The sequence below is a fragment of the Mauremys reevesii genome, linkage group 2 (assembly GCF_016161935.1).
Source record: "Mauremys reevesii isolate NIE-2019 linkage group 2, ASM1616193v1, whole genome shotgun sequence".
Lineage (NCBI taxonomy): Eukaryota > Metazoa > Chordata > Testudines > Geoemydidae > Mauremys > Mauremys reevesii.
In genome coordinates, this window is record NC_052624.1 from 192,171,958 (window position 1) to 192,197,217 (window position 25,260).

Genomic DNA, 25,260 nt, shown 5'->3' on the forward strand with positions numbered 1-25,260 from the left:
ACACTAGGAAGTCCCCAACTCAATAAGTAACTGGTTAAAAGACAGGAAACAAAGGGTAGGTCAGTTTTCAGAATGGAGACAGGTAAACAGCAGTGTCCCCCAGGAATCTGTACTGGGATCAGAGCTGTTCAACGTAATCATAAATGATCTGGAAAAAGGGGTAAATAGTGAGGCAGCCAAGTCTGAGGATGATACAAAATTACTCCAGATAGTTAAGTCCAAAACAGAATGGCTAGAGTTACAAAGGGATCTCACAAAACTAGGTGAATGGGCAACGAAATGGAGGATGAAATTCTAAGTTGATAAATTCAAAGTAACGCATATTGGAAAACATAATACCAATTATACATATAAAATGGGGTCTAAATTAGCTGTTGCCACTTGAGAAAGAGATCTTGGAGTCATTGTGAATAGTTCTCTGAAAACATCCACTCAATATGCAGCCGCAGTCAAAAAAGCAAACAGAATGTTGGGAATCATTAAAAAAGGGACAGATAAGAAGACAGAAATTATCATATTGCCTCTATATAAATCCCTGGTATGCCCAAATCTTCAATACTTTGTGCAGATGTGATCGCCCCATCTCAAGAAAGATAGATTGGAATTGGAAAAGATTCAGAAAAGGGAAACAAAAATGATTGGGGTACAGAACGGCTGCCGTATGAGGAGAGATTAATAAGACTGGGACTTTTCAGCTTGGAAAAAAGACGACTAAGGGGGAATATGATAGAGGGCTATAAAATCATGACTGGTATGGAGAAAGTAAATAAGGAAGTGTTGTTACTTACTCCTTCTCATAACACAAGAACTAGGGGCCACCAAATGAAATTAATAGGCAGCAGGTTTAAAACAAAAGGAAGTATTGACAACACACTGTCAACCTGTGAAACTCCTTGCCAGAGGATGTTGTGAAGGCGAAGGCTATAACAGGGTTCAAAAAATAACTAGATAAATACATGGAGAATAGGTCCATCAATGGTTATTAGCCAAGATGGACAGGTATGGTGTCCCTAGCCTCTGTTTGCCAGAAGCTGGGAATGGATCACTTGATGATTACCTGTTCTGTTCATTCCCTCTGGGGCACCTGGCATTGGCCACTGTCGGGAGACAGAATGCTGGGCTAGATGGTCTGACCCAGTATGGCCGTTTTTGCATTATGTTTAAAAATATACAAATATAAAATAAAGAAAACTCCTGCCGTCATCCCTCAGCCAACAACGTCCCAGAAATAAGAAAAGTATAAAGTGTTTTAAGGCTTTTATTAGATTAGCACAATTACAACTACTCACAATCACGAGATTTAAGCTCTCCCACAAAATCCAGCAAGTGGGGAGGCCTTCCAGGGTGCATCTGAAGAAGTGGTGTTTTACCCACGAAACCTTATGCCTGAAGAAATTTGTTAGTCTTTAAGGTGCCACCAGACTCCTTGTTGCTAAAGGTCAACAGATTCAGGCTATTTTGGAACAGAAGGGAAACTGAGTACTGAGTTCCAAAGCCAACATGCCCTGCCAGGAGCTTTTACACCTAAGGGACACCAGTTCAGCTACTCCCACTGACCACAGCTAAGGCAGTATGTCACGTGGAGAGAGGTATTCTCGGATAGGCAAATCCCATATTATTTTTGGAGTACAATTTAAAAAAAACCCTCATTCCCCAGTGTCCGTCTTGACAACTATTCATATTCTTGCTGTACCTCAAATCCACTTTACCTAATGTTACATTTTCCTTGTTCATCGCGTCCATTCATGTCACCTCTCCTAATTTGACAGATTACTTTTAACGACTGTAAAGTATGTAAAAGGCAGATTTCTAATATTGAAAGAGATTGTAAAGTCTTGCTAGGACAGAAAAAAAAAACACACTCAGCCAAGGAAAGAACTGGCTAATGTGTGTCTTGGAGATACAGCCCTACTCCAGATCACTTGCCAACAATATCAAGCCTGGAGGGAAGGCTCTCCAGTTAGTGGGAATAAAACAAGAAAGCAGGCTTCAGAGCTAGACTGCCCTGCCAGAAGGATCTTCAGTCTGAGTAACCAGAAAGAGGGTGCGTTTTGATCCTACTCAAGGACTGTGCTTTAGAGCATGGAAAGTAACCTACTCAACACACTCCTACAAACTTCTATTATTCACATACAACATTAAACATGGAAATCACTCAAAGTAATTAAAAATAAATCAATCAGAGAAAAATGAAAAAGTACAAGTTGCAAAATCAAGTCTGTTTGGAGTATCACTAGCAGCAGCTTTGTGGGCCGGAACAGCAAACAATGTATAATTTTAAAGAATCAGATCATCAGCTAGTGGTAACAAAGGTAGGAACTTTGGTTGCATTCTAAGCCATAAAATCAATCAGTTAATCTAGATACCTGTGCGCTGTCACTGCCACTCTGCCCTCCCCCCTCAAAAAAATAATCACCCTAAAATGTGAGCATCTAATCCCTATACAAGCCCTCTGACTGATGAGCTTCTTGCAGCATCATGTGACTTAAACAATGGAAATATAGCTTTTTACTATGTATTGTGTTAGGGGGCAGGAAACAGTATTACATATATACATGGTTTTCATAGCAATATTACTATTAGTTTCCAGTGACACTGTCATTTTCGAATGTTTATATTTTTGTAAGAACACGTAGAAAACATACTGAAACATCTATTACTCACACCTGCAATGTCAAAGACAAAGTGGATCTCATCCAAAATTACTTTATTGCAGGTCACAATAAATAACCATCACTGTGACAAGAACATAAACACTGTAATAAACCTGAAGTTTTCTAAAAATGTATGACCATTACATTTAACAGATTACAGAAATGAAGGAAATTAAATCAAAATACATAATCTGTATAAAGTTATTACGGAAGCAATATTAAGAAGGGAGTGTTACAGCCAACAAATGGGTTCACTGTGCATCTCAAAGTGGGTGATACTTGGACATTTCAGGATTGTTTTTATATTACTTCAGAGAAAGTTAAATATTGTATCTTTTAAATGGATCAAAAATCCTTACAAAACAAATAACTAAAAATCTAATTTTATTTGCAAGGCTCACTCTGTAATAAAAATGTGAAAGCCACTTAGGAACAACTTTTTAGACTTTACATAACAAATGCTTTGCCCATATAGCTATACCAGAAGAGCCCCCGGTGTAGATGCAGCTTATGCCAACAGGAGTTTTTCTATAGGTATAGTAATACACCTCCCCAAATGACATTATTTATGCTGAGAGAAGTACACTTCTATTGGCATAGTTGTGTCTACACTGGAGTTTTAGCCAGCATAGCTATGTCAGCTGGGGGATGTTTTTTTTCCACACTGATGACTGACACAGCTATGCCAACCAAACTCTGTAGTCTAAACCTGGCCTTACATAAGATGTGGCTTACATTCTTGCCCTTACATCTTTTACCCAGTTGGCTTGGGTAAAGGGTCAGAAAATGGTGGTGAATGGTTAAGAACCAACAGGAATTTGTACAGGTGCTGAGCACTAATGAATCCTGTTGAAGTCACCTAGAATTGCAGGTGCTCAGCAGCTTTGTAGCAGGGATGACTTTTATTTAGGTGCTTAAACTTGAATTTAGGAGCCTAACTGCAGGCAGCCAGGTTTGCAACTGTTAGCCTGTTTGATTTTGTTGGTTTCCACCACACCACCACCAGTGTAATTCTATTACCTAATAAAGGACAGCATGACTGGAAGGAAGAATGCTCTAATCCAGGAGTAGGCAACCTATGGCATGCGTGCCAAAGGCGGCACATGAGCTGATTTTCAGTGGCACTGACACTGCCTGGGTCCTGGCCACCAGTCTGCATTTTAAATTAATTTTAAATGAAGCTTCTTAAACATTTTAAAAACCTTATTTACTTTACATCCAACAATAGTTTAGTTATATATTATAGACTTATAGGAAGAGACCTTCTAAAAACGTTAAAATGTATTACTGGCACATAAATCCTAAATAAATGAAGACTCGGCACACCACTTCTGAAAGGTTGCCGACCCCTGCTCTAATCTAAAACACTATGGCTAGCAATGAGTGATGCCCTCCCCAGAAATTTCCAGAAGTTCTTTCCTCCCCCTTATCCTGGTGTGAGCAGAGGAATTCTCTTCATTCCCAAAGACAGAACCAGCTGCTGCACAATACTCTCAGGCTGTTCAGCAGCAGTCACTGGGTCTCTCTTCACAGCAGAAGCAGCACTAGAGAATTGCTTACAGTCACTTTTTTTTTTGAGCAAAAATAATGGTATGTAGGAGGATTAAATGTACAAAAGCAAACAATATTGCTGTGTCATGTCTACCTCAGCATCTGTAATGACAGGCAAATAGCAAATCAGCAGCAACTAGCAGTGGAGGAATATTTTAAAATGACGTTGATTGAATCAAGTTACTTAAAAGCAAGTCTCCCCTCCCTACTCTCTTTTATAGCTCAGGATTGTAAACCCTGCTTCTGCTTCACCTTCACCCCGAATGCCTGAATAGCAATATATGATGTAGTCAAACGAGTTCACCAGTAATGCTAACACAGTCCTAAATCAACCCGGAAAAGCTAGAATCCTGGGTTTAAATTGCATGGAGTTGTATACACCTGTAATCTTTCGGAATGGTGTATAACCACACAGCCTTTCTAACACTTAGCTGCTCTAGGGATTTCCACCCCTCCATGAAACAAGGTATTTCCATCTAAGTGTAATGAACAATTCCATAACAACAGAATTGTGAAAAATACAGCTCCTGGAATTCACTGGATTGTAGGCAATTTTGTAAAAATTCTTCAGAACATTTGCCATAGAAAAAGAAGGATTTAATGTTACCAGAATAAAGTAATATTTTGGATTACATACTGTACTGAGTCTCCTGAAGGCACAATACAGAATGTGCAGCAGATCAGGGAAAGGTAATGGGGAAAAGGTAGCTTTAAATGGCATTGGGTATACATTAGTGATACCAGGGGCTATTCTAATTCACAGTAATCTCTTGATGGCTAATCCCATAGCCCAGAATCACCCATATCACTGTGTGCTATGGCCCCTAACTGCAGGGCTTGCAAGAATGCCAGTATAGGTTGTGTCTGCACAGCAGTAATTCTCCCTGGGGTCCCTTGCAGCACAGTTCTGTCCTCTGTATCACTACAGTGACAAATAGGCACCTGATCAAGAGGCATAATCTGTCCCTTTTTTATTTTCCAGAATTTAAGACTAGTTCTCAGAATTAAATTACTAGACCAGACTGTGCATAATGTGCTGTCTAATGATACATCTTTAGTATTAATACTTTAGTATTATTACACAGATTGTCCTCTTTTTGCAGCATTGGTGAATCCACACCCAAGGTAGAGTGCATCTATACACCTTAAAACCAGAAAAATATTGACAGACTGGAGGGTATAGCAAGACAAGCAACTAAAAGGTGGAAGAAAAAGACTGACGGGACTGATTTATGAATAAAGTAAAGATTACAAGAACAGGAGCAGAAAACAAGTTGTTAGGAATGAAATTTTAGCAGATACCTGAAAAAGCAAGCAAAGAGATAACTGAGATTAAACCCAGGAATACATAGTTTAAATATCAGGAAGATGGTTCTAGCTGTAAACTCTATTAAACTGTGAAATAATCACTCAAATAAAATAGTGGAATTAATCTAGTCACTTACAACTGGACAAACCACTAGAGACTATCTAGTAAAATATAATCCTATACTTCACGGGTATTAGCAAGCTGATCTAACAGAATTTAAAGATGGAATCTGACATCCACCAATTTTGCAGAAAGCGAAATCTTAAAAATATACTGCACTTAGTATGTGTTCTATGCATTTTCAAAATTATGGCCCTAATCTCATGCTTGGATATGCGCAGGTGGATCCCTATACTCACAGGAAGATACCACTGATTTCAATCACACTCTGAATTATAAGGGTTTGACTGAGTGGATCCAAGAGCAGGATCAGGGTGTAAGATACAGAAGCATACAGAGATAGCATCAAAAACACTTAAATCTGCCCATTTTTTCTACCTTGTTAAAAGTTAAGACATGGTATTAGAGAAATATTTTGCTATTTTCTCCCCTTTCTTTACTTTCCATATTTGACAACACTATGTGTATAGGCAGTTTTCACTTTTTGTGGGTCTTTCACACACAGCAACAGGGAAGAGAGTCTTCTTTAAAGTGTGACTGTAAAAACACCAAAATGCCAGGGAAACAATAACTTTATTTTGTTAACTAAATAAATTAGGTTGTCTGTGACATTTTAAGCTTCCTTTAAGAAATCCAAAACTAAGGGGAAAATGAGATCATACTGATTTTGTACATTTTTATCAAAATTAAGCTGTTAAAAATTCTAATGTCCTTTTTAAAAAATCCCATCACTTGTCCAATTTACTTAGTTAAGAGTTTCAATTCAAACGTTCCAATTACTATGAGAGAGAATATGAAACCAGTGATAAGCAGAATAACCCCAAAACCCTAGTCTCTACCTGCAGTTAAATTGGATGTATATGTTTTTGAATGGCATAAAGCTGCATTATTTAAACATAGTTAATAAATATTCCAATATAAATACAAGTTTCCTTTTAGGGATCTTTCTTGCCTGATGCTACTATAAATTTGTTGAGCTTTGTTACTGAAACTGCAGCCCTTGGTGAGTAACAACTCAAATATGCCTTCTGGTGTTTGCTAAATAATCTCTCTCTCACTCACTCACTCACACACACACCAACCTACCAAACCTACATTAAAATGGAAATCGGTTGAGATTGCCTATCAGTAATTTAAGGGTAAGAAATATTACAGGAATATCTCAATTATTTCAAACAAACAATACAAACCCAGGAAATTCAAAGTTCAGGTTAAACTTAAAAGAAACCCAAACATATTGTTGTATGGAAATGTACAGTTAAGACCCACAAAATAATCTCAACTCTGCCCTGTAGTCATCATGCCACAACCATACAATGATGATCAATGCAATTTAGTGTTTGTGGCCCTGGACTATATTAAACTGATTTGTAGATTTCCTCCCCCACTATGTGGTTTGAGGTGTGCTTGAACTGCTCCCTCTGGCACTGCTGCCTCAGGACCATCATGCAACAAGACAGCACCATCAGAGGAGCTGAAAAACACATCTGCACACATAGACATCTGCACACACGCACTGAGTGAGTCTCCATCTTTCATTTCCATCCCACCACTCTCCTCCTCTGCACACCTCCCCTTCCACCCAAACACCCAAAAGCAGCACTGTGGGAAGAGAAGGAGAATGGCAGTGGCTATAAACAGGAATGTCTCTGCACTTCTACCTCAGTTTCCCCAGCAGTGCTGCCCCCAGTGGAATCAACACAGCAGTGCCATGAGAAGCCTTTCAAATATAGATGTGAAAGTTAGCATAACCATCGAAATTTAAAGGAGCAGTGACAGTTGGGACCAAGTAATCTATCTATGGTAATTCTTAACATGAGTTCAATCTCTTTTATGCCACTGTCTCATTGCACAAGCACAACTGTAGCATGCAAATTAGTTATACAGGAAGGATGATTGGTTGAGTGACCTCAGCTGTTGGTCTGGCACTGTCTATAATCATAACAATTAGAAATAATAACTTAATATATTTGCAAGTTAATTTCTTTAAATGTAGCTTTTACACAAAATGTAAATTATTAACTATATGGAAAATCTGAAGAATGTATATTCTGCTAAGGGTTGATCTACACTTGGAACTTACATCAGCATAGCTATGACTCTCAAGGGTGTGAAAAATCCACATTCCCTGATGAACGTAGCTATGCTGTCCTAACTCCCAGTGTAGACAGAGCTAGGTCGACGGAAGAATTCTTCCACTGACCTAGCTACTGCCTTTCAGGGAAGTGGATTAACTACAATGAAAGGAGAACTCTTCCCATCACTATAGTGAGTATCTACACCAGTGGTTCTCAACCTATTTACCATTGTGGGCTGCATATGTGGCCCACAATGTGTTATGTGGGCCACATCCAGTAATACCTGTATAGCCCTGAGGATGTCACATGGGCTGCAGCTATGTGCTGATTGGGCCGCAAGCAGCCTATGGGCCACAGGTTGAAGATCACTGGTCTACATTGAAGCACTACAGCAGTGACACTGTAACATTTTAAGTGTAAACATACCCTAAGTGCTAAACTTCTTCAAGGGCTCACTTAATTTGAACTCTAAAATAAATCTTAGTTTAATTCACTGAAATCATTGTATGGGGAGGGTTTATCTGCATTTCTTAAAGAGGTTGAATACATGCTTTAAGGAAAAACAATTCAATTTTGACTACAGAGCTGTAACCCCACTTCCACAATTTTATTATTAAATATGTAATAGAAACAAAGAACTTCATTAGTGAATTGCTTAAGAGAAATTAAACATTTTATAAAAGCATTATGAAAACTAAAGCAGATATCTTTTGCTTTAACTCATAATATGCTTTCAGTTTATCAAATATAAATGCATATTTTCTTGTGTAATAGCTTTACTAAAAAAGATCTACTAAAAAATTAATGACTACTTGTACTTATTCTCCAACAATCTTCCAGAAAAATTTAAGACTTCTAGCCAAGCAAAATAAATTATTTCATGACTACTATGAAGCTTCCACATGATCTATACAATCTAAGGACATGCTTATTAATATGAACCAACAGTAATACACCTCTACCCCGATATAACGCTGCCCTTGGGAGCCAAAAAAATCTTACCATGTTATAGGTGAAACCGCGTTATATCGAACTTGCATTGATCCGCCAGAGTGCACAGCGCCCCCCCGGAGCACTGCTTTACTGCGTTATATCCGAATTCGTGTTATATCAGGTCGTGGTATATGGGGGTAGAGGTGTACCACGCTTCAACTCTCCAGAAGAGTTGTACACATAGTGCTGTACAACTACTTCTGGGCTATAACTCCCTAAGAAGCAGGGAGGCATGGTAGGCGGCATATTTTTACTGGGGGATATGTACGTGATTTGGGGCAACCCTGGTGGAAACACATTTGACAGCTAGAAAAGAGGTATTGAGGCAGGTTAGCGGAAAAGATGCAGAGTGGTAACTGGAAGTCAGGTGGTGACGCTTTGCCAGATGGAAGTGAAGTGTTTGCAGATCCCATCCCCCTCACCCAGACAGAGTGTGATCTGCTCTGCACCAGTGTTTGCGTCTCAGAATCATGGAAGCCCAATTTAATTTTGAAACCAAAAATAATGGAATCACAGGAGCTCAACTAGGAGCTTCCCAGCTTAAAGCTCCAGCAACTTTGGCAGCTTTGATGATTTTTGGCAACTTTGGTGTTTTTGTTTTGTTTTTAAGTAATGGACAAACCATAGGCAAAGACTAGGCTGTAGTTTGTCTGTTTCTGGCGGAGGAGGAAACAGTTTGGGGCAAGAAGGCTGGGGTGCATAGGTGGGTCGAGTTGTTTCAAAATCTCTCCTCTCCCTCTCTCACACAGCAGCATATTATTTCTGCTCTCTAATTACTCCTGGGTGAGAGAAGATTTATCAGATTTATATAATGCAATAACAACAGTGTGACATTTAGATTTTAAACTTCTCCTGAGCCTCTGAGGCAGAGGCCAAAGGGGGTGACCACAGCAGGACCACTGGGCACCTGGCCTGCAGGGAACTTGGTCGGAGAGCGACTCTGCCAGCTCCCTCGTATGGGGGAGCTACACACGGGAAAAATCCTGCTGCCCTCAGCACTGGGATTTGGAGAGGGAGCTGGGCAGAGGGAGACCCCTTCCTGCACCGGCCTTTGTGGGGTTGGGTTGTTTGTTTTGGTCAAACTCAGATCCAGCCCCCCTCGTGGGCCGGGATTTTGGGGGGTCACGGACAGACCCAGCCCCCTTCCTGCTCTGGGATTTGGGGGCGGGGGTATCTCTGCGGCCCTGTCCCGGGCGCTGCTCGCTCCCCCGCAGGCCGCGCCGCGGCCCCGGTCTCTCCGCCAGGCCTGGCGCCGCGGCTGGTGCGGGGAGCGGAGCGAACAAAGGCAGAGCGGGACCCGGGCCGCAGCCCGCAGTGGCCGGGGCGGAGGTGCCCGCTGCCAGGGGAGCTCACCCAGCCAAGGCCGCCGCGTCCCGTCGCTCCAGGCCGCTGCCGGCACCGCGGCCCAGCTTCGCGGGCGGCACCGGGGCCGGGCCGGGCCGACCCCCCACCACCGCCCCGGCTGCTCCCCGGCCGAGCCGCGCTGCGGGACTCACCGAGAAGGAGCCGCCGTCGCTGCGGGCCCGGCTCCGACTCCACCAGGCTCCCTCGCCGCCGCCTCCCTGCTCCTGGTGCCGCCGCCGCTTCCTCCGCCTCCTCCTTCCTCCTCCCCCCGGGCCTCGGAGGGGCGCAAGGGGGCAGCCAGCCCGCAGCACCCGCCACCAGCAGCCACAGGGACGGGACCGGCGGGCTCGGCCACACGCGCGGCTCGGCCGGCGCCTCCCGCTCAGCCCTGCCAGCCCCTCATCCCAGCCCTGCCTCCGCCCGGCTGCCCTGCCCTCGCCGCCCTGCGGGGGAGGAGGCCGTCAAACCCCTTCCCTGGCCCGCCTGGCCCCCTCTCTGCGCTCGGCTCACTCACTCCGTTCCACTTCTGCCATGCCCCTTGCCGGCCGCTGCTCTCTGCCCTTGGGTTTCCTTCCTCCCTCGGCAGCTCCAGCAGCAGGAGAACCCGCCGCAGCCTAGCCAAATCGCCCCTCACGGAGCACGATGCCGGAGCAGCGACAGAAGGGGCCAGGGCTGGCCGAGGATGCACATGGCTGCGTTGGAAATATTTACGGGAGGGACCGAAAGTGAACAGCAGAAGTGCAGCTTGTATCCCCCACTAGGAAAGTCTTCATTTGTACTTGTTTATTAAAGGAAGTCCTTTAGTGATCCAGTAACCTCCTTTGCTCCTAATTGGTCCACTTTTGGAACCCTCGCCTTTGTATAAGTTTATAAATAAGGCGTATGCAAGTGCAGTGTGCACGTTTATTATGCTGTCAGAATCCCAAAATGGGTACAGTTCACAGTTTACCTTCAGATGAATGCCTCGCTCACACCCCCATCCTTGCAAGATGCTCAGTTCTCCTAACTCCTACTGAATTGAACGGAAGCTGCAAAATACTCGGTAGCAACCCTCCTGCCTCTGCTCTGTTTATGCCAGATCCTACAAGGTGCTGCTGAAACTTCCTGTGAGGTCAATAATTTCTATGGGAGTTAAATATGCTCAACACTTTACAATATTGTGTCCCCGAGGATTTGTATTTTCATTTCTGTTCTCCTCTCTTATAGCCTGACTTGTATCTCCTTGGCCTTGAAATTGGCATTTTTTAAAAGGCCATTTTTATCTTTCAAAGAGTGCCTGCAGGAGTGTGCAACTACAACAGCTTTTAAGCTTTTTTAATGTAAATGAAATGCTAATCAAGAACAATAAATAAATAAAAAATCCTTGATTTAGCCTTTTTGGCAAAAAGTGACCAAAAAGAACAAAGCTGATTGAAATCTGTGGGCAGCAAGCAGCCTGAAACTTATAAAAATATTTACCGAGTGATGAAACCTTTGACCTTTTGAGTAATATCAGTGCCATGAAATATGGCTTTCCTCACTTCCTGTTTTGATTTATAGAGTTAATAACTAATGCAAAACAAGAACTCAATCCTGTAAATCACACTTACGTAATTTTACTCTTGTGAGTAGTTTCGTAGGAGTCAATGAGACAATTCAGATGAAGGAAGTTATGTATTTGCTTAACTGTTTGCAAGATAAGGGCTTAAGTTGCAATTCTTTTGGGCCATAGTCCTTTAATTATTTAAACACATGCTTAACTTATAAGCATCCAAATAGTTCTAGTGAATTCATGGAGATTTCACTCTTTTAATTCTTCTATGGCCTGGGGATTCTATGGATAGGGGATTATTGTATGAATAAATTTAAGTTTTTATAGCCCAATCATATGAGATTCAATGAGAAATGAGGACTATCAGTATCTCTCAAGTTGGAGCTTTCAGCTTGGAAACATATGCTGTATTCTTTATCTTTCTTTAGAGAATGCCCGTTTCCATTTAATCTTTTATAGCTCTTAATGTGTTTGGTACATTTCAATGGATAGTGGACCAAATTCATCCCAGAAGGCACTGACTCCAGTTACAACAGGAATGATATTTTTTAAAGAAAAGTTTAAAATGAAAATGGTCTTTTTCAGGCATGGTGCACCTAACATCAGAATAAGCATATATTTTAATGGATTTATAATATTGTTATTATGGTATGAACAGTGGTACAACAAACAAGACTTGGATATGATACACAGTTCATGATACAAGGGTGGGCATATACAGATAAGTAACATCAAAGAAAGTATATTGGGGAGGTTGTAAATATTTAAGTAACCCTCTGGGAATGGTAAAAACTGCACCATTTGATGAGAGATGTTGGTCCAGATTGATCAGAGTCTAGTCACTCTCATCTTTCCGTATTTACAGTTTCTAAAAATAATTGGATCTATGATCCAATTCCGAAACCTATTGATGTGATTGGTCCTATTGAAGTCATTGAGACTATTTGACAAAAAGACTATATGTCTAAGGCCGTGGAAGAATGAGACCATATTATTGGTAATGGGGTTTGCGTAGAGTGTAGTGATATTCATATCATAGAAGCTGTTTTAAAACAATATTAAATTGAGTGTTTTGTTCAAAGGTAAAGTTAAAATGGAAAGTCTAATTCCAAGGCAAATCAGTAAGGGGTGCTATTCAGTATGCCTCCTGTTTGGGAGACCTGTGCACCACTTTGAGAAGTATGAAAGTAGGTTTTGGGGAGGGGCAGGAAAGCTAAACTGCACAGTAAAAGGGAGTAGTGAGATGCAAGGACTAGTGAGGGTGCGGGGAAATGTCTGAACCCCTTAATATAGCTGGTGGATTTTCCCTTTTACTGGGTAACTTGTTGAGCATTCAGCAATGTAATCCAAAGGGCGCTCAGGGCAAATCAAGGTTTGAAAGAGATCTATCCAGAAAGAGGGGTTAAGGTAGTGTTTCTCAAACTGGGGTCACCGCTTGTGTAGGAAAAGCCTCTGGCGGGCCAGGCCAGTTTGTTTACCTGCCCCATCCGCATGTCCGGCCGATTGCAGCTCTCACTGACCACGGTTCGCTGCTCCAGGCCAATATGAGCTGCTGGAAGCGGCGCGGGCTGAGGGACTTACTGGCCGCCGCTTCCAGCAGCCCCCATTGGCCTGCAGAGGCGAACCGCGGCCAGTGGGAGCCGCGATCAGCCGGACCTGCAGACGGGGCAGGTAAACAAACCGGCCTGGACCGCCAGGGGCTTTCCCTACACATGCGGCAACCCCCGTTTGAGAAACACTGGGTTAAGGAAAGTTACGGAAAACCAGGAGAAATTGCAGTAAATGACTGTTTCAGTCATATTACAATAAAGTCAGTTTCTCAAGTGAGTGTTTTTGTGTCTGTATATTTTTCACAGCCTCCATTCTGTTCAGAGTGCAGCACTTGAATGAGTAAGGATTTTCAGAATTAGATTGTTGAATTAATGGAGATATTTTGGTGTAAACATTCGACACTACTTGATGGACAAAGCATCTCCAAACTACTTATCTGACAGAACTAGTTAAACTAGATCCTGTACTAGTTACAATTGAAGTCAGTGGAAATTTTGACACTGTCTTTCATGAGAGAAGGTTCAGATCTATAATTAAGAACAGAATAGTTTAAATGTAGACACTTTTTGAGACTCTTCATTTGTTGTTCACACGATGAATATTGCATACATCTTTATCATATGAGGAAAATGTTCAGTTCTGTTTTTACCAGACTTTCATTTTTGCCCTGTCCACATCAATTCTGAGTTAGCAAATAATAGAAAGTGAAGTTCAGATTATTTAACAGTATCCAGAAATAACTGCAGGAGCAAAATAGAGGCCATCTTTTAAAATCCTGGCCCATTATCAGGAATAAAATTAGGACATTGAAATCTGATTCAAGAGGTCCAAGAGAAAATTTCACAGACTTTAAAACACTCTCTTTATTTTTAACAATGAATTGTTACAATTTAATTTTTTTGATGAGTAGGATTTTTTCCTGCCCAGTAAATATCATTTGCCATACGTATTATTTCAACTTTATTCTGAGTTAATATAGGCCCCAGTTCATCAAATACTTAAGCATGTATTTAGTCTCACCCACATCATTCCCTCTGATTTTTCTGACAGTATTTCTGTTGACATCTGAAGGAAGCCTGTTGCACAAAACAGCTGTTCCCTGGTACCACCACTAGTTTATATTTTATCTTTTGTGTATGTACTTCACTCAGCATGCATAGTAAAGTTTGATTGACACTAACTAATCTCTGGTTTTAGTCAATATAACTTTCTTATTCCTTCACAATCCTGTTCAATGTGGATTTTCAACATTACAGGGGAGTATTAAAATTAGAAAAGAAACCGCTGTAATGCCTTTTAAAATGTAAACTACTTTCTTTAATGAAACATTTCTATACTTTCTAATTTTTTTAAGATCGCCCTTATAAATGTAAGGCTTATGCTATTTGAAAGTGTCTAGTTAAGACGCAAGGTGGGTGAGGTAATGTATTTTATTGGACCGACTTCTGTTGGTGAGGGAAAAAAGCATTCATGCTACACAGAGCTCTTCTTCAGATCTGGGAAAGGTACAAGAAGTTTCACAGCAAAATACAAGATCAAACAGACAGTTTATTATAAGTATTTAGCACATATTCTAAGAGACCATTCAAGGTGAAGTGGCCAGTTAACACCCCTATAATCATAGGACAAAAAGGGGGGTTAGTGGGTCACAGATTGTTGTAATAACTCATAAATCCAGTGTCTTTTTTAAAACCATGATTTTTAGTATCTACCAAAGTTATTAATTTAAGCTCCCAGGCTCGTCTTTTGAAAGTTGTGCAGGTTTCCTTTGAGGATGAGGACTGAAAGGTCAGATATAGAGTGATCGCTTTATGAAAAGTGTTCACCCCGTCGTGATATCATGTTTTTATCTTATCATTTTCCTGTGTGAGTGCAGTGATTGTCTGGTTTCACCCACATAGTTGTTGCTGGGGTATTTAGTGCACTGGATAACGTACATATGTTTGATATCATCACACCTACCTTCATAGAACCAGTAACCATTCCAAACACACTAAGAAATCTGTTATCTACAGCCACTCAGGCACTCAGATACCACAGAATATGCTCTGAGGAGAAAGTCCAGTATATACACCTTAACACACTCAAAACCGCCTTCGCTAAACAAGGACAGTCCACCAGAGAAGTAGATCACGTCATGGAACATGCCACACAAATGTCCTGAGAGAACCTACTTCAATACAGAAATAAAACCCCCTCTCATTGCACACCCCTGGTTTGTCACCTACTACCCCACACTAGAACCCATATAAGGTGTCATCAAATAACTACAACCAATACTTGATGGGGACTCCATCCTATAAGAAAACTTTCCTGAATCCCCTCTTTTGGCCATCAAACACCTCCCCCCCAACCTCTCCAAGCTCATCATCAGAAACAAGCTTCCCACAGACCAGGACACACCACATCAAAGCAGAACCTGACCCTGCCAGAACAACAGATGTGAAACCTGCAGACATATCTCCATTGCTACAATGATCAACACCTCCTCCAATACACCTCTCAAGATCCCTGAGTCCTACACATGCCTATCATAATATATGGTGTACCTTTCAAAAGATGATCCTGGAAGCTTAACTTCATAGCTTTGCTAGATACTAAAAAGCATGGTTTTAATAAAGACACTGGATTTATGGCTTATTGCAACAATCTGTAACCCACTAACCCCCCATTTTGTCCTATGACTATAAGGGTGTTAACAGGCCACTTCACCTTGAATGGTCTCTTAGAATATGTGCTAAATACTTATGATAAACTGTCTGTTTGATCTTGTGTTCTGCTGTGACACTGACTCCTAATACCTTTTCCAGACTTGAAGATCTCTGTAGCATGAAAGCTTGTCTCTCTCACCAACAGAAGCTGGTCCAATAAGTGATATTCTTCTCTCAGGATTACTAGCTGTAAGCAGAACACATATGAGCACTAATTTACAGCTGACTTCCAAATATTAAAAAAAATCCAGGAAGCCATTCAGTCTTTAGAAGTGTGAATTATTCCAATATAGGAGTGTCCAATTGTGATCATTTGCCAACTGACGTAATGATGTCTTTCTGAGCAGAAACAAAAATGGTGTGGGTTAGATTGCTCACAAGCTCTGCGTGAGCAGCAATATGAAACTGTGCAGCCACAGGAGCAGATCAGACACCAGGTTGAGTGTTTTTGAGTCAAACTCAGCTGTGCTTGAACCAGTGCTGATCTACAACTCCACCCGCTCATTGTACACCCACCTGTGTGAGAAGGAGTATAATAGTCTTGTGGAGGTTGCTTCCACTTAGCATTATGATCTGTAATATGGGTAAACCCAACAGCAGATTAAGGAGGTTCTTTACATTCTCTTTTACCTTATGTGGGTATGCAGCTCCCTAGTTATGATTGTGCCCAAAGGAAGTATAGACATGTATACTTTCAGCTATTTAGATGACTACATATTGTGGAGACTTTAGCTTTATGGGATTCTAGTATCTTTAAGACATTTCAGACCCAACTATATATATTTTTTCCTCCAGAGCAATAGTACATTTACTTTGATTAATTTTGTCTTAAATTGATCTACTGGCGGGGGGGAAGTTAATTCAGTTGAACATGGGTTACTTAGTAAAGCGTCATGTTCTTAAGTACAATACATGTTTTTCTTCTTCACTTCTGGGGAGTGTAAATTAGAAAGTGCATTTGTCATACTTGATCACTGAATCAGGTTTATGTTTTCTGCCTCATTTTTAAATATTTGTTATATTTGTTATATTACATCAAACAATTGCAGACAAGAATATTAACTCTGTAATGATATCATCTTATGGGAATGTTTTTGTCTAATTTAGTAGACATTTAGTTCCAAATTACCAGTATTTTAGTATACTTAAGTTTGTGCATTCCAAGATTTTCAGTGTCAAAAATGTGAGGAATGTTATCCATTTAAAAAGAAAAATCAGTCTATTTTAGGTAATCAATATTGCAGTATTTGCTAGTTGAAATGATAAATTGAGTCAATCCCTAATTTCCATAAACAAAGTATGTAACATACCATAAGTAAAACCCAGAGTTTCAAAATGACGTTGGGTGTCTGAATTTTTGGATGCCCAACTTGAGACATTTACAGGGACCTGATTTTCAGAGAATGTGTGCTCAGCACTTCCTGAAAAGCAGAACCTTTAAGGAAACACAAATGCACACACTAATGTGCCAATATCATTGGTTATTTTTGAAAATTATGACCCAAGTTTTAATTTTCTAGCTCTTGTAATATTTTCCTACAACCAAGATTTTTACTGGCATAAATAATTATCTTCCTAAATAATGTATTGATGCAAGCTGCTGATGGTTCTACTTTATTTTTCCTAGGTTTTCTTTTTGTGTATCTGTAAATAAATTCCATTTTAAAAGAATATGTGAAATGACTGACAGATGTACATATTTTTCAGAGCATAGTTTATTCCTTACTTGCAGAGTCCCCCATCATCACTTCATCTCATTGGGGAGGAAAACAAACACAAAGTATGTGTGACTTTTTTCACTTCTATCTGATATTGGCATTAAATATGCAGTTCTTACTGTGAGTGTTCACCCCCTGGTGATTCCTGGCCTCACTAAAGTTCATGGCAAAATTCCCATTTACTTAAAGGGGACCAAAAGTTCACCCTAGCTGCTAAAGATAAAAGGACCATAAGACAACATGTGGGATGTTACTGAATGAAGCATAAGCAGCAGCGCTGGAAACTACCAACCCTAGTTTGGGACAGGTCCAGTCATTCCCATAGCTGCTGCTTATCCTTCTTTTTCTGTTATGTTGTGACATCCCACATCTTCTCATTTAGTTTTTTTAAGAACTAACACAAGTAAGATTATAATTTTGTCAGGGTACCTGTGATGATCAAGACTATTATCCTCTCCTTCTGTATTGGTCAGTGAGTATACAAACTGGATCACAACATGGTTTTCTAGGCAAAGTTTATCTTTGGGTCAGCTCTGAAACAATTCGCTCTTCATAAAAAGTCTTTGCTGGGCAGAGGTCAGCCTTATGAAATAATAAACAACTGTTAACAGGACAATGAATAAAACTAGTTTGTCTGGGACTTTACAACATCCTCTGTCAAACACTGACAGAAAATGGTATGTTTTTCTAAATGAAGATCTAAGCAAAATTTTAGTTTTCAATTAAAATAAAAAATAAAAAACCTTGAATTAATGTTTGTACCAAAAAATTTCCTGCTAAAACATTTGTAACTACTTCTAGTTATAATGCTTAACAATTTCATTCTATGTCAAAAGGAATCATTTTAAAAAAGGAATATCTTTGAAAGTAAAGTACATATGTCCAAAGCAAACATGTTTAAAGTTTCTGGTGAAGATAATGTTGCTTAGTTTCTGGCAAGAACAAAGAGAAGTGGTTTCTTAGATCAAATTGCTCTAATAATTACACTTACGGTAGACATCAAAGGCAGAACAGCAAGATAAAATGTAATAAAATTACTTCTGATGAATGCACGGAAAGACTGTTTGCCTACTGAAAAAAAAAATAGCAGTTTTCACAAAACCTGGGCAAAGCCAGAGTAAACTGGGCCTTCCAAACAGGATCCTTGCAAAGAGTTGTCAGGAGAATAGTGTAGAATTCTCCTTCCCTTTCAAGACACACTGTAAGTCATCAGAGTAGCTGCTACAGCCTAGCATCCAGTCCCACTGTTTGACTCCACCCTCCAACCATAGGCCAAAGTATCTACATACTTCTGGAACTATTGGTCACATCCTGGCTTCTCTCATCATCTGCCACAGTCTACCCCTCCAAGATGCTACAGAAACAGCTGTTGCAGAGCACTATGTTGAACAGAGGAAATGCAGAAGCCCCATAAAGGCTTTTCTGCAGCCTCCTTCCTTCCTCAATAAAAAGATATTCCCAACAGGACATTTTATGGCCACTGGTATCAGAATTGGGGTGGGTGGTCCAATAGTTTTAAAACAGATATTTCTCTTTCATTGGCAAACTATTTATTTCTCTGTAGTCAAGTTTATTCTATTCAGATGCTTATATCACCCTCATCACTGTGGTATCCAATCCCTACTCTGCAACCCTCGCAAAAGTAGTCACACTGAAGTAATTGAAACAAGAGTTATAGAACTGGGACATTCATTTTTATAAAATTCAACTTTTTTTTAATCCAAGTGCAAAAAAGCAACTGAAATATTCCAGATGCCACTTTATGTTGTTCCAAAGCAGGCAGTTCTAAGCCTCTGGCCACACAGAGGCCATAGTTTTGGGGGGATAATTAGAATTAATGTAGCAGGTAAGAAACCTCCATGTGTGATTTGACTGTTGCCATAAACAGTTGCTTGTGACAGTTGCCAGTGAAAGGTGTTTCCTAATGAATGGTTCCATTTTTGAGGGAAGGCGCAGACTGAAGAAGTCTTATACTTTGACCTTTCAGGCTAGAGCTGGTCAAAATTGCTTGAACAAAAATGTTTTTCGTTGAAAAATGGCCTTGTTTCAACAACAAATTTTCATGAACATTTTCCACTTTTTCAGGATGATTTTTGACAACCCTCTTTTTTGTTCTTTTCACCCTCTTCCCCTCTTCCAGAGGGAGAAGGGGAGTGAGAAGAGTGGAAGGAATAGAAATGATGTTTTTTAATTTTTTGTAATTGTTCAAATAAACCAAAAATCATTCCTTTTGAAAACTTAAACATTATTTCTACATTAATTTTGTCATGAAAAATCTCTCATTTTTCAATCAATTCCAGTCCAGACTTTGTAAAACAAAAATACAAGCAATTATAGATAGCACCTTTTTGTTAAACTAACTGAAAATAAAGTTGTCAATACATCACACTCAATTCACTAGACCTTGGAAAAGCGAGCAATGTAGAGCAGTAGATACAGAATCAAAATGTTAGTTCACTCCTCAAGTTTATAGTCAATTCAAAAACAGTGCATAAAAACCAAATAGTATCAGGTACGATTGTGATCTGATGTTCTTCCACTTGCTGTACAGCAAGTAGGTGTCCCATTGGTTGCCAGAGTTGCAGTCACTCACTCCAAACATGAAAAGGCCAGATGGGACATTCCTAATCTTTTTCTTACCGCATATATTTAAAAAATAGAGTCCCAGGAGCCATAGAATATATTCAAATGTATGGATATAAGTGCTTCTAAACTTTTAAAATATATCCCCAGTCTCATGAAGCCTGCAGACTTCACAGTTCTGACTGAGCTGTTGTCCTTGATTCTGCTTCCACTCAATTTAGTGGAAAAACATCAAATTAATGGGTAGAATCAAGCTCCTCAGATCACATGCCACTCTTTTTTAATTCAGTGGCAAAACTCCCACTGACTTCAATAAGTAGCAGAGCCAGCCTCCATCATGACAGAGGGTCATCTAGGCAAAATCTGAATGAGAGGCAATGCAATATCATATATGGGGTTGCAGCACTACAAAACCCCATGTGCCATGTTGCAGTGCCCAAAGTGGGAGCAATGCCCAGTCCTGAAGGATAAGAGCTGCTGCTGCCAGATAAGTGAAGCATAGGTTCACTCTCCAGATCCGTGTGAAAAATTGTTTTATACCTCCTTTTGTCAATTGCATAATATGCTTGAAAAGGCATCACACATACAGCTAAAGGCCACCAGAGGCAGTCACATTCTCCTACCCCCATCAGCTCCACCAATGACTCCAGGGCTGCTTATAATGGGCTTGTCATGACACAAAGTACCTGCAGCTGCTACTTTTAATTGAAGGCAGGTTGTATATAAAAGAAAAGCTTCTCAGTTTCAAAACTTCTTGTGTATATAAAACTCAAAGTCATAAAGTGCTTGGATTTAAAGTAATTGCAAGTTATTTTTCAATCAAGCAATTAGTTCCACTGGCTTCTGGAATAAAAATACCTATTGCAGAAGAAATCATATTTAACTCTAGGTAGCTCAGGGTATTGGGGAGATGTGGACCTATTCATGTCTAGGTCACAAATGCAAATGTGGTCCTCATTAGCAGGAAGAAAGTTCAGTAACAAAGACATCAGTTCTTTAGCCAATGTGCAAAGAGTTGGGAACCTCATGCTTGTTCATTGTATATAATAAACAGCAATGACAGGAGGCTGAACTTTTTCACAAGAGAAAATTGTGTTGAAAAGTGATCTTTCTTTAAAAAATGAAACTTTAAAAAAATTGTCAAAATCAGTTTTTCATAGGCTCTTCATGTTAAGTTTTATTGAAACTCAAAATTGGTATTGACATTTTTAGTTTACTTGGAATTGTGTCTTCTTACTGGCAATAGAGTTTTGAGTAAATTAAAAGATTATCCAAAAATATAATGAAAAATTGTTGCAGAAGATGGGGAAAAGCAACTTGGTAAATTTTTGTGAAATTGTTTTCCCTTTGTTATATTTTGACCAGCTCTAATAGTACTGCTGATAGTCTCAGCAATAACATATTGCTGGTGGCCATTGAAAGTCACAGCAGGAATGAATTTGGCCCAAGGATTAAAAGGGGGATATAAACTGAACTACAAACATTCACCTAAGCGTTTCTCTCTCCATGTCCAGGGTACAGCAGATTGCCTCGCCAATGTGGAAAATCTTGCCCTACTGATCATCATCCTGTACTAGTTCTACAGACTTTGGTTTCCAGAATATGAGATCTTTAAACAGTATTATGTTCATTTGAAAATCTTCCACTCAGTACAAAATTTCCCAGTTGTTTTTATGAAGATACCTGTTTAGTAATGGAATTAACACCTAAACTAAAATGTAGTAAGTGTGTATTTTTCAATTTTACAGTCAGTTCTTATGTTAGAAACAAAATCGTTTGTCAGTTATATCAGGTTATTTTGAAGGCACGTTATAAAATTCACATATGGTGGGTTAACACTAACAATTGGACAGTTTCAGGGGGAAAAAACAATATAAAGAGTTCAGCTCATAAATAATTTCTTAGGTTATTCTTAAAATTCAGAATCCCCAGGAACCTTGCCTGCCCACATTCACCTGGCAGACTTTCTCCCACAGTCTCTTTTGAGATTATCATCATCTCCAAAGGGGCAATAGCAAAGACAATAATCTTCTGAACAAGACTGTCCTTCACCAAGCTTTACAACTATCTAAAATATTTTGTCATTATTTGGTATTAAAAAGGTAGTTGATATCCTCACTGTTGTTACAGGGATCCACTTGGTGCTACAGTGTCATAACAATGGCTTTCATCACCCTTGCCATATGCATTCTTTGGTATTTTCAACACTCTTTGTTAAAGTTGCTGATCCTGGGCAGAACAGCATAATCCTGGTCACATTGAAAACAATATCAAAACTCACACTGACTTCAGTGGGGCAGGATTTCAGCCAGGAACTCCATCAAAGCACAGCATATAATACTTAACGTGATGTTCCCTAGCTGCAAATGATTATCCAGCAGTGCAGCATCGTCTTCCACTGCACAGCAATAAATGCAGTGGGCTTGAAGCTACTTCTCAATATGCAGCCTAAATCAAAACCTCTAAACCCAGAATTGAGAATGTTATAACCCTAAATTCAGAGCTGCACATGCTTTCAACTGAGCCTGATAGACAAGGGCAAACTTTCATAAACTGGAGGCTGATATGCCTGCAAAAGGAGCACATATAACACAATTACTTTGCATCCACACATGCAGGCGTATATATTATTTTTTGGGTGTAAATCCATCTCTAGTTTTGTTGAAAATGTTGCCCTGTAAAATAGATAATGCTTTCCTTCAATAGAAGCTAAAATGTGCAACAATGGTGAGCCACTAAATGTCAAGAATTAACAGGTAGATAGTCAAAGTCACAAAAGGCAGCAGGTGCCTGACTCCCTTTAGCGCTTTAAGACAATGAATGTCTGACTGCCATTTATGCCTTTGAAAAATTTCCTCCGAAATGTGTTAGGATTACATGAACTCAACATTTCTTTGCTTTTGTGCTCATCTGTATAATCATTTTGCTAATAATAAAATACTTTTATAAATATATTGATATGAGGTAGGGCAGAACACATTTCTCACTGTAAAGTGGACGGCTACTTAGCAAAATTGAAGAGAATAAAAAGAGAAAATCTGAATGGAGGAGCATTCAATAGCTACAAGAACCTCTGCTTACTTTGATTATGATGAGAAGAGAGAGAATATTTTATCATAGATGAAAAAAAGGAAAATCTTATGTGCCTACTTTGCAACATTAAAAATAGAACATTATTCTGAAAGATATTACATAACACTATATATATACCTCATCTTGAAAATCTTTATCAAATATAGCCGTAACATATTAACTTTTATTATTAATAATCAACCATAGATCAAAAATAAGGAATAGATCAGGACATTCATATTTATCAAAGATATGCAATGTGGGATCAATTTTTAAACTTGGCACCTAGACACCCATTCCAGCCACTTTTAAATGCCTGAATCAACACTCTTGTTCCTAAAATGGGTATGTAGGGGTTAAATCCTGGCCCCATTGACATCCATGGCAAAGCACCCACTGACCCATTAATAGGACTAGGATTTCACCCTAGGTGGCTAAATACAGACTTAGATGACTGACTTTAGGTGCCCTCACTTGAAAATTGGACTCTTCATGCAATAATTTAGAGCCTATGTCAATGGAACACATTATCTTTATAGGATCATAGTGTCCTGCAGCTTGATAAATATTCAGATGAATGTAAGCTTTTCCTTTAAAAAAATCAAATTGGTCTGTAACAACGCTTCTTTGAATTGATTTGTACTGAAGCATCAACTTAGGATATTTAACATTTTGTCTAATGGATGTCAGGATATTACTGTGACGGTTGTCACTATCCCATAAATAAATGGAGAACAGTGTATGATTTACCCAACCCAAAGGAGGCCTATCCATAAAACTATCAATGGGAAATAATGTAAAAATTACCACAAAGAAAAAAAGCTTCAAGATAGTTTACTATTAACAACTCTGAAGGGCTCCACTTTGAAAATTTCAAAGGTGACCAAGACACGAATTTAGCATTCTATATAATTAAAAACAAGAAATAACTTTATAAATTTAGCACAGTACAGATGCCTCAGTAATTGAGCCTGGCTGTATTGTTTGTCTCAGTCTTGCAGCTGACTTCTGTCTCTTGATGAGACTATGAAAAAATAAGGAGGAAGTATGGCACTGTATAGTGTCTTGCAGGATACGTGGTAGCTTTTAACTTCTGCTGAATCTTAACTCTGCACCATGTGGCCAACACTACAGCTAGGGTTGTCATTTTGCAGCCAGCTGGGCCACAGTGACTTCAGCTGCTTATAAGTCACATAGCTCCTGTGCTTTTCTGACATCACAACTAGAACTGGTTAAAATTTTGTCAAAAACTGGGTTTCAACAACAGAAATTTGTGGAAAAACTTATTTTTGTCACTGTTTGAGAAAACTGACGTGAAAAACATTGACAATTTTTTTGAAATTTCTTTTTAAAAAGATTATTATTTCCCACTCTACAAAAAAGCTAAAAAAAAAAAAGGCAAAAAAAATGTGAAAAATTTTAAGGAAATTCAAAAATTTTAATTTTCCCCTCAATTTTTCCATGAAACATACACTTTTTTAGTCAGTTCTATACACCATTGTGGCAGAGTGCTTTCCATCCACACTTAGCAGGACATTTCAAGTGGGGTCCCACAGAGTTGTGTCATGGGTCCATTACTACTTAATATTTTCATTAACTATTGGATGATGGAGTAGCAAGTATGCTTGTAAAACTTTTAGATGACACCAAGCAGGGAGAGATTCCAAGCACTTTAGAAGACAAGATAAGAATTCAAAATGATCTTGATAAATTGGAGAACTAGTCTGAAAACAAAATAAAATGAAATAAAGACAAGTGTAAATTACTGCACTTAAGGCAAGAAATAGCAAATGCACAAATACAGGATGTATTGTAATACAAGCATTATACAGAGTTTGCAGGAGAGAGCTTGATTTTACTGGTTATGATAGCAGGGTGAGGAATGTCATTCACACAGTAAAAATACTTTTCCTAAGTACTGTGACATAGATCCTGAGACACTGGGGTGTAGCATGATTAAGTTTCACCACTTAACAGTGTGTGTGTGTGTATGCGCATGCACAGACCCAATAACTGGCTAGACAGTGGTATTGCAGAAAAGGATC

General features: G+C 39.5%; 1 protein-coding gene across 6 annotated transcripts in view; it reads right to left on the reverse strand.

Moving 5' to 3' along the window:
- Positions 1–11,113, reverse strand: part of SOCS6 (suppressor of cytokine signaling 6) — a 30,014-nt gene extending 18,901 nt beyond the window's left edge. Inside the window, exons 1-2 of one of the 6 annotated variants that reach the window (XM_039527514.1) lie at positions 10,564–11,113; positions 9,328–9,484 (exon numbers count right to left, since the gene is read on the reverse strand). The gene's annotated coding sequence lies outside the window, so the exon portion shown is untranslated. Of the gene's footprint in view, positions 1–9,327; positions 9,485–10,058; positions 10,152–10,201; positions 10,482–10,563 lie in introns of those variants that run through there. The other 5 variants (XM_039527513.1, XM_039527515.1, XM_039527512.1 and 2 more) reach the window with 5 other exon arrangements.
- Positions 11,114–25,260: the final 14,147 nt, after the last annotated feature.